This window comes from Pinus tabuliformis, chromosome 6 (genome assembly GCF_031772625.1).
Source record: "Pinus tabuliformis cultivar Carrire ecotype Pingquan chromosome 6, CPIR1, whole genome shotgun sequence".
Taxonomy (NCBI): domain Eukaryota; kingdom Viridiplantae; phylum Streptophyta; class Pinopsida; order Pinales; family Pinaceae; genus Pinus; species Pinus tabuliformis.
The window spans coordinates 1,118,221,134-1,118,236,038 of NC_142292.1; positions in this window are offsets into that span (position 1 = coordinate 1,118,221,134).

The window sequence follows — 14,905 nt, forward strand, 5'->3', positions numbered from 1 at the left end:
TCTTTTCTTTGATGTTTTTTAGCTCGTTTGTTTAATTCGTAGGTTATCTTCCATGAAACCATGTATGACTCTTGAAGCGAGCTGGGTAAAGTACTAGAGGGCTTGTACAACTATCACTACTTGGTTATCTATCATATTTCCTCTGTATGATGAGCTTGTTACTTTTATTCCATGATATGTCAAAGGAAATATGTATTGTTCGAAGTGAACCTTGGTGATGACACAATGCTTGCGCGCTAAATAGTGTCACCTTTTCTAGTCAGTTGTTTTTGGGTTAACCCTTGTCAGCTCAGTTAAGTAGAGTAAGGTGAGGGATAAACCTTAACAGGCACATCAGAGATACAATAAACTACTTATTTGTTGGAGCAACCTCTTCTGCTCTCAATAAGTCAGCATCCCTCTTTTGCCTCTGAAATGAATAAGTGAAATGCACAATGAAAAAAAAAAATTAAAAAAATTTGAATGAAAAGTAAAAAGACTCAAAATGAAAATGAATAAGGCAAAAGAAGAGGAAGGCTTCATGCACAGGGAGGTGATGAAAGTAGCTCTGCCGGAGTACTTACCAGGCTTGCTGGCAGTAGAGCCATGCTTGTGTTCTTATGTGACTCCATCGGGATTCTGTCCAAGCCTACTGGCAGTGGAGCAACACTAAAGATGAAACTAAGAATTTGATGACTATACTTCTTGTGCACTTATACGCACCTCAACCCCAATCGAAACAATTGTGTTGACTTGGCTTGGATGTGTGTTGATCGACCAAGAGTATGGCAGATTCTATATCTTACAATCAAGCTAGTGTGAAGCCAAGATGAGATGAGAGTTGAACAATACTTCCGGAGGTGTTAGACTTGCTTTTCACGAACAAGGTCCTTTCAGAGACCTAGAGTTCTACTAGTGTGTCGCCAAGTGTTGTAGCGGCTATAACCACCCTTCAAAATTTTTCCTTAGCTTATTTTGGAGCCTCCCTACCAACCTTTCACAACACTTTGTCTTTCTTCATCAAGTACTCAAGCTTAAATTTTTTCCTCGCACAAAGGCAGCCTGTCAATCATAGTTGATCCATTCCCCTCATAGGTTGTCCAATCGGACTTGGTCTAGGTATAAGGTAAGTAGCTTCCCCTTGAAAATTGCACATTTCTATAGGGCAACCATCCTTCCCTCCAGAAATTGAGCAATCCTCTCTGGCAGCCTGCTGGGCTCCATGATTGCTGTTAGAAAATTATATATTACGGAGCAATGGAACACATATAATATTGCAGAAATATAAACACAGAAAACGCACAAAACAAGAGAGACACAGATATACGTGGTTCACCCAGTTTGGGCTACGTCCACCCCGAACAGCCAGTCCTTCCTTTCTATTATCCAGAAAAATGAAGAGATACAACCTACAACAAAACCGCTGTAATATCCTTTGTTTTCTCTCACAGTCTCACCTCTATGTTTCTCGCTCACCGAATACACATCTATATCATAGCCTCAAATACAATGCCCTCATATAAAGAGATGGGTTGCCTTCTAGGGCAAAAAACCCTAAACTAAACATAAGTTCTACCGTCAGATCATCCGCCTGATGAACGGCCCAGATTGACTAGAAATTACTATACTTTTACAAGGCAATTTTACAGCTGTTTTTAGCTTCGGGGGCGCTGCCCCCGAAACCCCCCGCCAGGGGGGGGCTCACGGCAGCGATTATTTTACAGGCGGCGTTGCCGCCCCATTTTGAACTGGGGTCCAATATGCCGGTACTATAGAAGACAATCAGGCTCCACACCCAACAATTGCGCAATGCTGCCAGCCAACACTCCTAGTAGGATTTACAAAAATCTCCTTAGTAGGGCTGCTCAGCCAAGGATTTGCGCAAATCTGTGCAGCAATCAGCTGCTCTACCCAGAAATTGCACAATCCTCGTAGGTAGTTATCCTAATTCCCAAACAGGAATGCACAATTTTCCCAAGTAGTTGAGCAACTACATGCATGAATAGTCTGGTTGACCAGCTCCACCAGGGACGGAGGAGACTTGACTTGCATGCATGCATGACTTGCTCTTCCCATAATAGCAAGAGACAACATGCAAAATGCATCCCATGATTCAGGGAACTATTTTTAGCAGTTGGGGGTTACATGCAAAGTTGTTTTAGAAATTTCCCTCCAAGTGTCGCTTTTTCCTAGATTTGTAGCATGCGCGTCATGAAACCAAAATTATTTATTTGACGCATCAGAGCTCATTCATTCACATCGATCTTGGATCTTTGACATCCCACAACACATCTAGGACTCTTCGACACATCTGACTCAGCTATTCACGGCTAAGTGGCCTCAACTTGTATTTTTCAACATTTCTGTCACTTTCTGTGTATTCTCTTGTGCGAGTGTTGTTTGATTGATTTATTTGAATTCTTGTTGTCATTTTCATGTATACTAGCTTGTCCTATCTCTGTTTCAATTTTCATTGCTATCTCACTGTTGTCGCATGCATGAAATTGTTTTGCACCGGATGTTCGCCAAACCAACGAACTACCTCACCCACATGCATGTTGATCTGTTTGATTAATATTTCATTCACGTTTTGCATGAAATTTCAATCACTTCTACTATCACTTAGTGTCGCCATGCATTCATTGTCTTATTTTCTTTTAGTTGCCCGTCGGCGAGTTAGGCCAACCTTGGCTCAGGCTCTGCCTTCACCAAGGCTGCATTGCAAAATATAGGGAAGGAAGGCTCACCTTCATCTCCATATTTTCGCATTCCTACCTAGCACTGGCATCCAGGACTATTTTCTCATTTCTGGAGGACAGTGGCTACTTGGCCCAAGATATTGCACAAATCTATCCTTGGGATAATAGTCCTTCCCAGCTGGAATTGTGCACTGTGCAATCCCAGTAGCCAACTGCCTGAATGGATTGTGCATTTCATAGATCCAGTAGTTAGATCTACCTCGCAGATAGCCTAGACTACCTTTTACGCTATTCTAGCAGCCAGTCACCCAGCCTCCCAGTAAAATTTGCACAATCTTGCACATCCGTTTCCCATGTATGTTCTGTGTCCTTCCCCTGATTTGATTTGTTTTCATTGACATATTTCTTTCCATGCATGCTTCTTTCTTCCAGATATTTCAAGTGTTCATCTGTCTCAATTGCTTCCAAGAGAAAAGGATCACAGGACACTCATGGAGTTGCAACTGGAGCAGTACTTGAGCAGTTGTCCTCTAGTATGCGGATCTATGAAGATACGAAGTTGTATCTGGACAAGGACATCAAATTGAAGTGGAAAGAGGTTAATGAAACATTCACAGTAACTTTTGTGGAAGCCTCAAAGGCCATCAGGTGTACATGAACATTACGAGTTCGGCTTGTACCAAATTGCATCTACATACACTGCTTTCCCATGCGTGGACATGATTCACTGGATCTTCTCTCACACTGACCCTAAGATGATGACCTTGAGTAGTGTCGGTGGGATGAAGCTTGCAACCTTTTGGGCACAAGATTATGATGAGATGTATCAGATGTCAGAGCCCGTGACTGTCATGAGTCCTCCATTTAGCTTGCTCAATAGTAGAGGTAACTTCAAAGACATTATGAAGGATTGGGTAAAGGAGCTAGCTCGTTTTAAGATGACACCCAACTAGATCTATAAGAAAAAGATATTGAGGAAGGCATACCAATACTTGGTCATATTCGCATGTCGACTAAGTGGAAAAGCGAGCACTAAAACCTTTCCTCAGAGTTGGGTGATCGCATTGGACCAATTGGCTAGAGAAGGAAGACCATACAACTGGTCTGACATACTGGCTCATCAGTTGAAGGAACAAGTCATGAAGGCTCGACAGTCACCCGAGGGTATGCATGAAGATATTTACATTTCCACCTACATCCTAGATGCAATCTGTGCATAACATGAGTTCTTGGGCTCGGAGTGGGAATGGTCACTGGCAGAGACTGTTGTGAACACATATTTCAAGTTGTTGTCCAAATGCAGCTTTAGGGGAGTAATCATACGACTGTTCGACTATTTTGTCACCCTAGTGTACAGGTTGATATTTGAATAGGATCCACCCTGCATGTCAAAGGAAGCAATGGAGGCATTGTTAGGCATTGCAGATTGGTATGCCTCACCATATGACACTTTCACCCAAATGTTCAGTCCGAAGAAGCCTCTGCATGTTCTGCCAAAGATTTCCTTGGACGTACAGGTCATGCAAGAAGTATCTTATCACATCTCAGTAGGATTGACACCAAGACTGCAGTGGAAGAAGAAGGCACCTTGGCCCACTCTTCTGTTGTGGATTGGGTTATATGAGATCTGGAGTATCAAGCAAGCAGATGTCAATGAAGAACATATGAAGAAGTACCCATTCGACCTCCGAAGATTCAATCTGTATGACCCACATTTCATTGTGAGGGATCACTGCATGAGAGTTTAGCTCAACTGGATCCAGGGGGAATTTCATTGGGCCGAGGAAGACTCATGGAGGTATTGCTACAATTTCTCTTGAGCCAATGAACAGGTCAGCTTCGCCATAGAGTGGTTAGCAAAGCATCATCACGGAGAGCACCAACAGTGGTAGCAGTAGGAGTAGTAGCAGAGGTAGCAAAGCCAAGCATACCTGTGTGTGACAAAGGGAAGAGGAAGATTATCGACCACATGGAGGAGGAGAAAAGCGGCAAGTTTCGAGCAGATCCACTTTTAGAACAAGCAGCTATGCTTATTTAGGCAAAGAGGCAACAACATGACAATCACATCATGTGAAGGAATAAGGATAAGAAGAGAATGGAAAAATCAGAGAAGGAGTTGCATGAGTTGGGGGAGCAACTTCAAAAAGAACAATAGCTACACCAATGGGAGAAGGAAGTGCAGCAACAGTAGATACAACAAGGGGCGCATCACGTTCAGATAGATGAAGCAGTGCCCGTATAAGTATTTGATTCATCTTAACCACTGGCATCAGGTGAACAAGGTGAACCATCTTAGGGGAAAGACATTGCTCATGAGATAGAATAGATGCTTGAGAAGTTGGATGTAGACATAGAGTAGCAGGAGTTGGAATAGGACACCGACCTCACCAAAAATAGGTCGAATCACCCACTTCAATGCATCCAAATAATGAGCAAGTATCAAATGACCAAGGAGGCACTGAGATCCTTGGTGGTCAGTTAGAAGTAGAGGTGCACAACGTCTCCTTTGATGAATCTCATGACTGAGTTGTGCAATCTCACAGAGTACCACCTCCGGAGGACCAAACATCTCTTACGCAATTTGAAGAACAAGTGATCATGACTGATGTGCATAAGCATCCAACTACTTTGGCTGATGCAACTAGAGTGTATTCCAAAGCCACTAGCTCAAGTATTCATTTCTTCATAGCTGAGAATGAGCGAATGGCGAAGGAACTACAAGTGGCCAAGCAAGGAGGACACTTGGTGACAATGTCCACCTAAGCTTAACTGAAGAAGGCAATACTAGATGAAGTATTTTCCCTTGATATAGCTATGTGAGAATTGTACTCCAAGTTTGGTATTGTGCACGAAGAAGTCGTCCATGTCCATAGGTGGCAGCAACGATGTGCGATAAGAGCACGTATCTTGAAGAACATACATGCTGTTGTTGATAACAAGAAAACATGGACGATGAAGCACAAGGGAGCCCCACTTCACTTGCAAAAGATGATGAGGGCCAATGATGTCGAGATGAAAACACGTATTTAGAGTCAGATCTGGAACTATGAAGACCTACCACAACTCATCACTAACATACAGGCTTCCCATGCATGAGTATTCAAGAGCATGGATTTTATAGTTCACACTCATGCGATCCCGTCACTTGGGACTCTTACCCAGGCAAAGACAAAGAAGCATGTCAGATAGGAGCTTGACTCGTACTTCGGTGAGTTGATGCACACCACCATCAACCCAGACTTGTCAATCAATGAAAACATCATGTGAAAGTATGTTGCTGGTCCAGCCACATTGAATACAATGATGCACATGCTCTCAGATAAGTTGGACAAAGGAGAATGAGCAGTGTACCTGGATGTTATGGACACAAGGTTCAGGTTTCAAAACAAATGTCATGGTGGAATACACAGACACTATCAAGGACTACCAATCTTGGCATCAATATGTTACTATTCATCAACATGAGGATGTCAAGCAGTTGGAATTCTATAGTTGTCTAAGTCAGAACAATGTCTAGTTTGGATTTTTCAAGCCATTGTTCACATGGGTATATGTGCATTGTAATGTTGAGTCATTTCAAGTGTAATTCAAGTCTCAATAGTGGATGTAACAATCATATAGTAGATGAAGAGTCATGAGGGTAGCTGAATGGTCACAAAGGGGAATATCAAGGGTCACCCCACCCTTTGTTATAAATAGCCCCTCATAACTCATTGTATGGGCTTTTGGTCAGCCAATCTTCTATTAAGACTACCTCGAAGAAATATTGGATGGTATTGTAACATTGTTATAGACATTTTTGTGCCTTACAGCTATAAGCATGAAATGTCCATAATCTAAGGGATCCAAAGTCCCTAAACATGTTGTTCCTACCCCTAGAGGAACAAGGCTAACAAACCACAACAATTCACAGAAGTTCTCCACCAGAAACTGCTCAAAACAAGTCAATTCAGGATCAATTCAGTGGCTCCACTAGCTATTTGCGCTGAAATGCAAAGTCAACACTGGCTACCTGCACTGCAATGCAGGTAGAAGCACTACCATGGTGCGCTGAGCGAGAGTTGACAAATGGCAAGTTCATTCCAAGAGGTGTCAAGACCCAGGAAGCTTCCAGAATCTTCCTCAATGACACTTGCCTCAGTCAATTCGACTATGATGAGTAAGAGGTTCCCAATCTCCAAGTGGAAGCAAGAACCTCCAAGTGGAATCAAGAACTGACAGAGGGAGAGGACACTAGTCAGATCTCAAGCTGACTCATCCTCTCTCCAAACATCTATATATGGATCTCTCCTCCATGAGATCTAGGTGCTGGAATTTTGTTATTGCAAATAATTGCTGTTGGTTTGAGATTGGAATCATTGGGTGCTTAATGCTTTGAAGGGGGTGAAGATAGGAATTCCATTTGCTGGGAAGGAGATGCTGGATTGGAGCCCTCTGGGTTGTATCTCTTCCTGAACCTTGTTATTCATCAATAAAGCTATCTTGGTTTCTCCTATATACTGATGTATCTTTGATGTATGATTGCATTAGTATGTTTAGTTTATTCCTAATCCTGAACTAGTTATGAATATGAATCTATGTCTTTGTGTAGTGTTCTCTTCTTGTGATCTTGCAGAAACCTCTTGAAGCTGGGCGAGCGAGAAGGAAAGTAGTTGGGAACTCCCAAAGAGAAGAGAAACCGGATCGAGGGACAAATGGAAGACACCGATTAGTCCATCTATCTCTCTTCATTCTTAATTCATAAAGGAAGAATACTAGAATAGTTGTCTCTGTTTGTTGCTAAGGAACTGTCACACCTTAGGTGGATAGGATCGTCCTGCATAGGCATTTTTCCTCACAAAAAATTGGCGACTCCGCTGGGGAAATCTGTTTAGTCATTTTATTTGTGTTTCCATCATTGTTTGTTTCATAGACTCAACAGCAACAATCGAACTGCATCTGCTATTCTCATATGCAAAGTAGATAGCTGCTGCTTTGATCCAATCACTGGATTTGTCTATGATCTGAAAAATGGACTCACAAATGATTTGATGATCCTTTGTGATAGATCTTAGTACCCCCTCAAAGCATCCCTTTGATTGTACCTTGCTTGTTGCTTTGATTTGGCCTGAAACTGTGGATTAAATAACAAACTGTGACCTAGAACCCAGTGAGAAACTCTCGTTTCTCCTTCAGCGCAGACCCTGTGAAGAGGTTATGCATTTTAACGCAGGTCCCGTGAAGGCTACCTGCACTGAATGTCAAAACCCATGTGTTGAGGGTGCACTGATCCAGTTAGGCCTTGTGCAGCTGGGGTTCTCTGCTCTGTTTTGCCTTGTTTTGATCTCTGATTTTTGCAGCCTGTAACCAGCATAGGTACCTACCTGATAACTCCTTTTCTCTGCTTAAATTCCGCCTCCTTTTGTACAAAAAGACTGTGAGTTTTTTTATGTGTTTGTGGCGTCATTTTCAGTTTTACTTTGCAAGAGTGAAATAATCGTCCTGTAGCCCTTGATTCAGATCTATCGATTGTGATCTTAGGAGAGAGTTCATTGGCTGATTACAGTTGATTATACATTTACTTTTGCTTTTGGTTTGAGTTTGTCTCTTTTAAGTGTCGAAACAAGTGTTCATTTCGAAAATCGTTAAGTGTTGTAATCTCTTCTACCCTCTCTGATTTCGAGAAAGTAGACTCGTTTGTATTTTTCATTTAAAAGCAAATTCAAAGTTGTACAAAAAGCTTTCTTTGTAGGCATCAATATTAAGAAAGCGGAAAACAAACACCTGCATTGTGCATTTGCATCTTGATAGTTTGCATGCTTGATTTAGGAAAAGTGCATTAGAGTGTCCTGATTGCTCTTTGAGAAAAGATGGTGTCTTTCTTTTCCCTTTGTAACTAGGATTTTCATAGTTGAAAAGATATAAAGCTTGCTTATCATCTTTAGACTGCATTTAGGAATTGTATCATACATATCGTGGTGAACCTCAAAAGGAAAACTTCTAAAAAGATCAACCTAAAATAAATTGAATGAACTTAACAACGCTTTGCAACATAACGCACAACATAGAGGTCTAGGCTAGAGACGTGTTCCGGCGTCGTAAAGCCTGGTGACTGCCGATCTTGTTGATGGTGGGTGATTCCTCCTGAGGGACGATAGCGCCAGTACGGATTGTGCTCCCACGTACCGTCGAGTATATATTGGGAGACCCCTATAGGCATAAAACCTTTATCCTTAGGAAGCCGTGTCGGCCACCCTACTAATCACAATGCACTGAACACAACATTCAAGAAGATCGACCGCCCGTACCTTAAAAAGTATTCTGCGGTTTTGCGAAAAGTTTGGCACACCCTCTACCTAGAACTCCAAAGCAGTTCCTTTTGGCCTTTTTCAGACTCTATAATGGAAAAAGTCCATCCGAGCATTTGTCACTTCGGGCTCGTTAAAACATCGAAAGTGACTAGAGTCATCTTTTGCTTTTTCTCGACTCTTTAAAATTGAAAAAGAAAGTTGTGTCCAAGCGTCGTTAAAATTTATTTTAAACGGAATAATCATCACCTTTTCCTTGTTGATCTTCGAAGTTAGTCTCCCTTCATCACAAGTTCTTGTAGAATCGCTAAGAAATCTTTTGGATAGACTAGATATGTCTGAACAACCATCAACATCTAGGACTGTGTCATCCGACACAGCAGCGGCAAAGCCTCCTGCTGCTACCCCAACGATGTTCGATGGTATACCATCTGTCCCGGCAAGTTATCAACAACAAGCCGGAGTCGCATTAGGGACTGCTTCGACGACATGGTTAGTTCTTATTTCTTCATCCGGATTATCATCTGGTATTTCTTATGTTGAAACTCAACAAATTAATCCAATGTGTCTTCAAAGGCCAATCTGCCCTTTAAGTACTGGATTGCCACCATATGGAGGGCAGTATGCCTTTTCATTGTTCCCTCCTGGAGAACAACCATATGGGAGTTTACAACAAAGTTAAGGTCAAACTGGAATTACATCCAGCGGTTGGGTACCAATATTGCCTCAACAACCAAGGGTTGTATATTCAATGCAACCAGTCCACCCTGTGTCGAATATTCCCACTATACCTGCTATGGTTACTGCGTCGCAAGTACAAGCGCTACCTATTGTATGTCAACCCCAACAGCCTCAAGTTGCAATACAACAACCTCTTGTCTCAACAACTCAATCACAACCTCAGGTTAGTGCCTCCTTATCTGGAGCGACTCAGGATCAAACAAATACTGTGACTCCTCATCTTGGTCAATCATCCAGTATTGGTCAACAGCAAATGGTTCAACAACCAGAGATGGTTCAAACTCAACAACCCCCATTCCAGCAATCATATCAAGGACCTGAGCAACAAGTCTTTGTAAGTAATGGGCAATCACATTTCCAAAGCGGTAATCAACAACCATATTATAATGGTTATGCCCATCAATCTTGTCAAAGTTGCCAGCATCAAATACATTATGCTGGTATGCAAAGACCCACTGCTCAGGCGATTCCATCTTATCCTGGGTATGCTTCACCTAACCTGAATCAACAGTTGCCCTTTGTAGCAACTCTAGAATTACCAGATCTAAACCGGCTGACGAATGATCCAATTGCTTATGCCCCTTGGTGGCCAGCGATTCCGCATAAACTTCCGTAAGATATTCCTAAATTTAATGGAAATCTGAGTGAATATCCGTCGAATCATGTGATGACATTTCATCTGTGGTGTTCATCAAACACCCTAAACGATGATTCGATTAGGCTTCGCCTTTTTCAGAGGACGTTAACTGGTCCAGCGGCAAAATGGTATATTGAATTGCCTAGAGCTTCGTTCAACAACTTCAGTACCTTAGCCACGACTTTCTTAACCCATTTTCAATTACCGATAAGGTATGAAACGGGAACGGAACTCCTAACCAACTTCAAACAGACAACGACCACTCACATATCTGATCATATACATGAGTGGCGACGTTGTCATAGGATGGTAAAAATGTACGTTCCCGATTAGCTATTAGCTGAATGGTTTATCAAATCCTTACTTCCTACAATCACAGAAGATGTGGCAAAGGGGGGATTCATAACAGAAGAGCAAGTCATCGCTCGTGCGCAATATCTGGACTTGGTCTATACCCAGTCTGGCACGCTCTACGACAAAATACCTGACGCCCCTAGACCGAAATTCTCAATTCCTCCTCCTCCTCCTAAATCAAACAATGACTCTCATGCCATCGATGGCATGATTGGCATGATTGGCACGACAGACACGAAATCGACAAAGGCTACATCTACAAGGACCCGTAAGATTTCCAGTCAAAATGCAAATGAGGAACTTCTTGCCTCGGAAGTAAATGCCACATTGACCGACAAGGGAAAACAACTGAAGCAACCAGGGGGCAAGAAGAAAAAGAAAGGGAGAAAAAGGAAACCCCCTACGGGGTGTCATATATGCGATGAGGATCATTGGACGAGAGATTGTCCACATATAGCTGAAGTTAAGAAACTCTTTAAGAGTTCAAAAACCTCAGCAGTATTGACTGATCCGTTTCCAAGCCCGGGTACCAAACTGGTTTCTAATCAAAATGCTTCCCGATCCCAAGTGCTTATGTTGTCTATCTCAAAGCAGCAAAATGATGCTTTGGCAAGGAGTAAAGATTACGGGAATCCATAGGTGTCGAATAACAAGGCTAATGAACAACCTAGTAGTTCGACAACAACTTTGACCAAAGTTGTGCCACCCACCATTCCTGAACAAATGATAAAGTCGCCAAAGGGAGTAGTGTACAAGTCGACATTTAATCCTTGTGCAAAAATAGCACAAAATTATAATATAATAGAGGACCTGGCCCAATCGCCGTCCGCTATGTCGACGCTTGAGGTACCGCAAAATTTCCTCTCCCAAGAGCAAGCTTTATTATCAGCAATAGGTGAAATTGACCCAATGGACTCCAATCTTTTGGCCTTTGATCATAAAGGATATGACCCTTAGTTACCAGCTCAACTAGCTTTCCTTATTCAAGTGAAAGCCCTCAACAAAACTGTTCATCGAACAATTATTGATGAGGGGGCATCTACGTGTATTATGTCGATGAGTTGCTGGAATAATTTAGGCTCACCACCCTTGTCGAGATCATCAACGACGTTAAAAGCATTTGATGGATGATCATACACTCCATACGGGATTTTAAGTAACTTGCAAATTGAACTAGGGGGCAAAACAGTAGGAATTGATGTTGAAGTAATTGATGGAAACCTCGATTACAACATCCTACTGGGAAGGCCCTGGATATATGCCATGGCCGCAGTTGTGTCGACCTACTTTAGGAAGATTGCATTTCCCTTTCAAGGAGGAATTACAGTCGTCGACCAACAAACTTTCCTCCGCGACAGTTCACAAGTTACGGGAAGCATTCCGATGATCCATGGAAGCAATCATTCGCTTCAAAATATTGGAGTAGGTCTCCTAAAAGACCCTGCCTTAATGGGTACTTTTGCCCTACCACCTGCAAGTAATCTGGCGGAAGTGCCCACAGTGGAAACCTACAATATGAAATCTTCTATATCTAATGGATTCGGAAGATTCCTAAACATTTTTTCAGCGTGGATCATCGCCCTAATAGAAATATTGTAAATACAGTGGGCTCTGAGGACAGTTCTAATCTCGTGTCAACCTCGTTAAAAAATGAAACAAGGAGTCATGAGGATAGTTCTTTTACTGTGTCAACCTCATTAAAAAATGAAACAATCTCCTTTCCAAATCTCAAAGGTAAACCTTCATTCCAACCACCAAGTTGAATGCAATGAAGCTTGGGGGGCATGCACCTCAATTTGCGTTGTTATGTTGGGGGCATGCAAACTTATCACGAGCAGTGTTACTGTAGGGTTCAAGCTCGTTAAAAAATAAACCCGCCATGAGCAGTGTTACCGCAGGGTTCAAGCTCGTTAAAAAATAAACCTGCCATGAGCAGTGTTACCGCAAGGTTCAAGCTCGTTAAAAAATAAACCCGCATTGAGCAGTTTTAACACATAGTTCATGCTCGTTAAAAAATAAACATAAGATCGAGCAAATGTTTCCACCTGCGTTTAAGCTCGTTAAAAAATGAACTATTCCGGTAAATAACCACCGTGAATGTAATATCATCAGCCATTAAATCCTTGGTCGTGTTTTCCCGTCACCTCCACTTTTCCATTGGCCGATCGTTCACCTCCATATGTTTGTTTACCCATTTTGAGGAACAGCTGCGAAGAGTGATTTCACTAGCCATCCTTGTGACACTGTCGTGATTGGAAAATTCCAACCTGTACCTGGAATCAGCTGCTAACCTATTTCATCACTCGTTCCTCAAAAGACGAGCCTTCTTTAAGCTCTTTTCATCTGACTCGTAAAATATGAAAATATTTCCGAGTCCTTGGCCTTCCAGCTCGTTAAAGGGACAAGAAGTTCTATCCCTCCTCTAGATTTTAATCTTTTTGGACCTGAGGGATTATTGCACAAAAAGATCGAGCGCTTGTTTTATTCGGCTCGTTAAAACTATCGAAAACTCATCCCTTCTGTATTGTTTTATACTTTTTCGGACCTAAGGGATTAGATGATGAAAAAGGACTTTTGAAGTTAACTTTATGTACCTTTTCAGACTCTCTAAAAATGAAAAGGACCGAGTTATCTTTGTCGTTAGACTCGTTAAAATCATTAAATAGTGACAAACTTGTCTTTAGACGAGAACGAGTTTCACTATCGCTAGGCTCGTTAAAACATAGCGATGGGCTTGCCCGAAGGGCAGGTTATCGAACAAGCATATGTTATCCTCCTCAAGCTTGACAAAAATAAAGAGGTAGTGGTTAGCAATGACTGGGGAAAAATTGGGAGAAACTCAAGAAAACTTTGATGGTAGCAAGTCGCTCTTGAACATGACACTTTTCCTCCGTACCACAATCGGGTTGGGTTGTTTCATTCACCGGTCACATCACCATGGTCTCGCCATACCATCCATATTTGGGGTAATGCTACCGATCCATCGCATCAGTGTCACCATATGTTCAAGAGAAGTCGTTCAGAAAAAGTCAACCGTGTCCCATCCACTGCCATACATTATCCTTCATCCTTTCATGACCGCCACCCTGAATCATATGTGACAGATCGTTTTCACCTCCATCAAAATCATTAGCTCCGTTCCGTGTCATTGATGTGGGATTCATTAAGGCCCTCCTTTGACGGATCGCTTCTTTTCGACATCAGCTCATTATCCAAGAAGTTGATCTAGGAACAACCCCTTCAGTACTTTGAAGCTTGAATGCCTCAATGGAAAGTTTCTCACTTCCGGTGACAGGTATACATCAATGACCTTCGACCGAAAGATTTTGCGTGGTGTTCGACGCCAAGTCCTTTATTCACACCACGTGAATTGTACTGCAGTACCTTGAGGGTCATTATCATTATCGGTGATTCCTCTTGCGCTTGTTAACGGTTTACCTCATTGACCGGTAATCAAGCGATGTCTTTCCATGTTCGACTTCAGAACATTTCTCACATGGATCGACTTGTACTTAGAGTAAAGATCGAACGAGTTTGAAGACCCCAGATCTAGTTTCATCCAACCGGGCTGCGATATATATTTAGGAAAGATAAAGACATTGACATGTACATCATTGCAGCAGATAATCATCCTACCCAAAGGATGATAATTTCATCAAAATTATCAGTCTACCATCAGACGATTGTTTGTTCTATGTACAGAAAAATGAATTTATAAAGCTGAGCATGGGAATGCCTGCCTAAGCTAGATCATGAAAGCAGTATGAAAAATAATGTATTGTATTGTATTACAGGTCTCCTCCCAGCAATGAATGAACTTTGGATCCTCTTGATAAAGCATTTCACCCGATAAACGGCCTCATACTTTAGGGGGCAACTGTTATAGACATTTTTGTGCCTTACAGCTATAAGCATGAAATGTCCATAATCGAAGGGATCCAAAGTCCCTAAACATGTTGTTACTACCCCTAGAGGAACAAGGCTAACAAACCACATCAATTCAGACAAGTTCTCCACCAAAAACTGCTAAAAAACAAGTCAATTCAGGATCAATTCAGTGGCTCCACTAGCTGTCTGCGCTGAAATGCAAAGTCAACACTGGCTACCTGCACTGCAACGCAGGTAGAAGAACTACCAGGGTGCGCTGAGCGAGAGTTGACAAATGGCAAGTTCATTCCAAGAGGTGTCAAGACCTAGGAAGCTTCTAG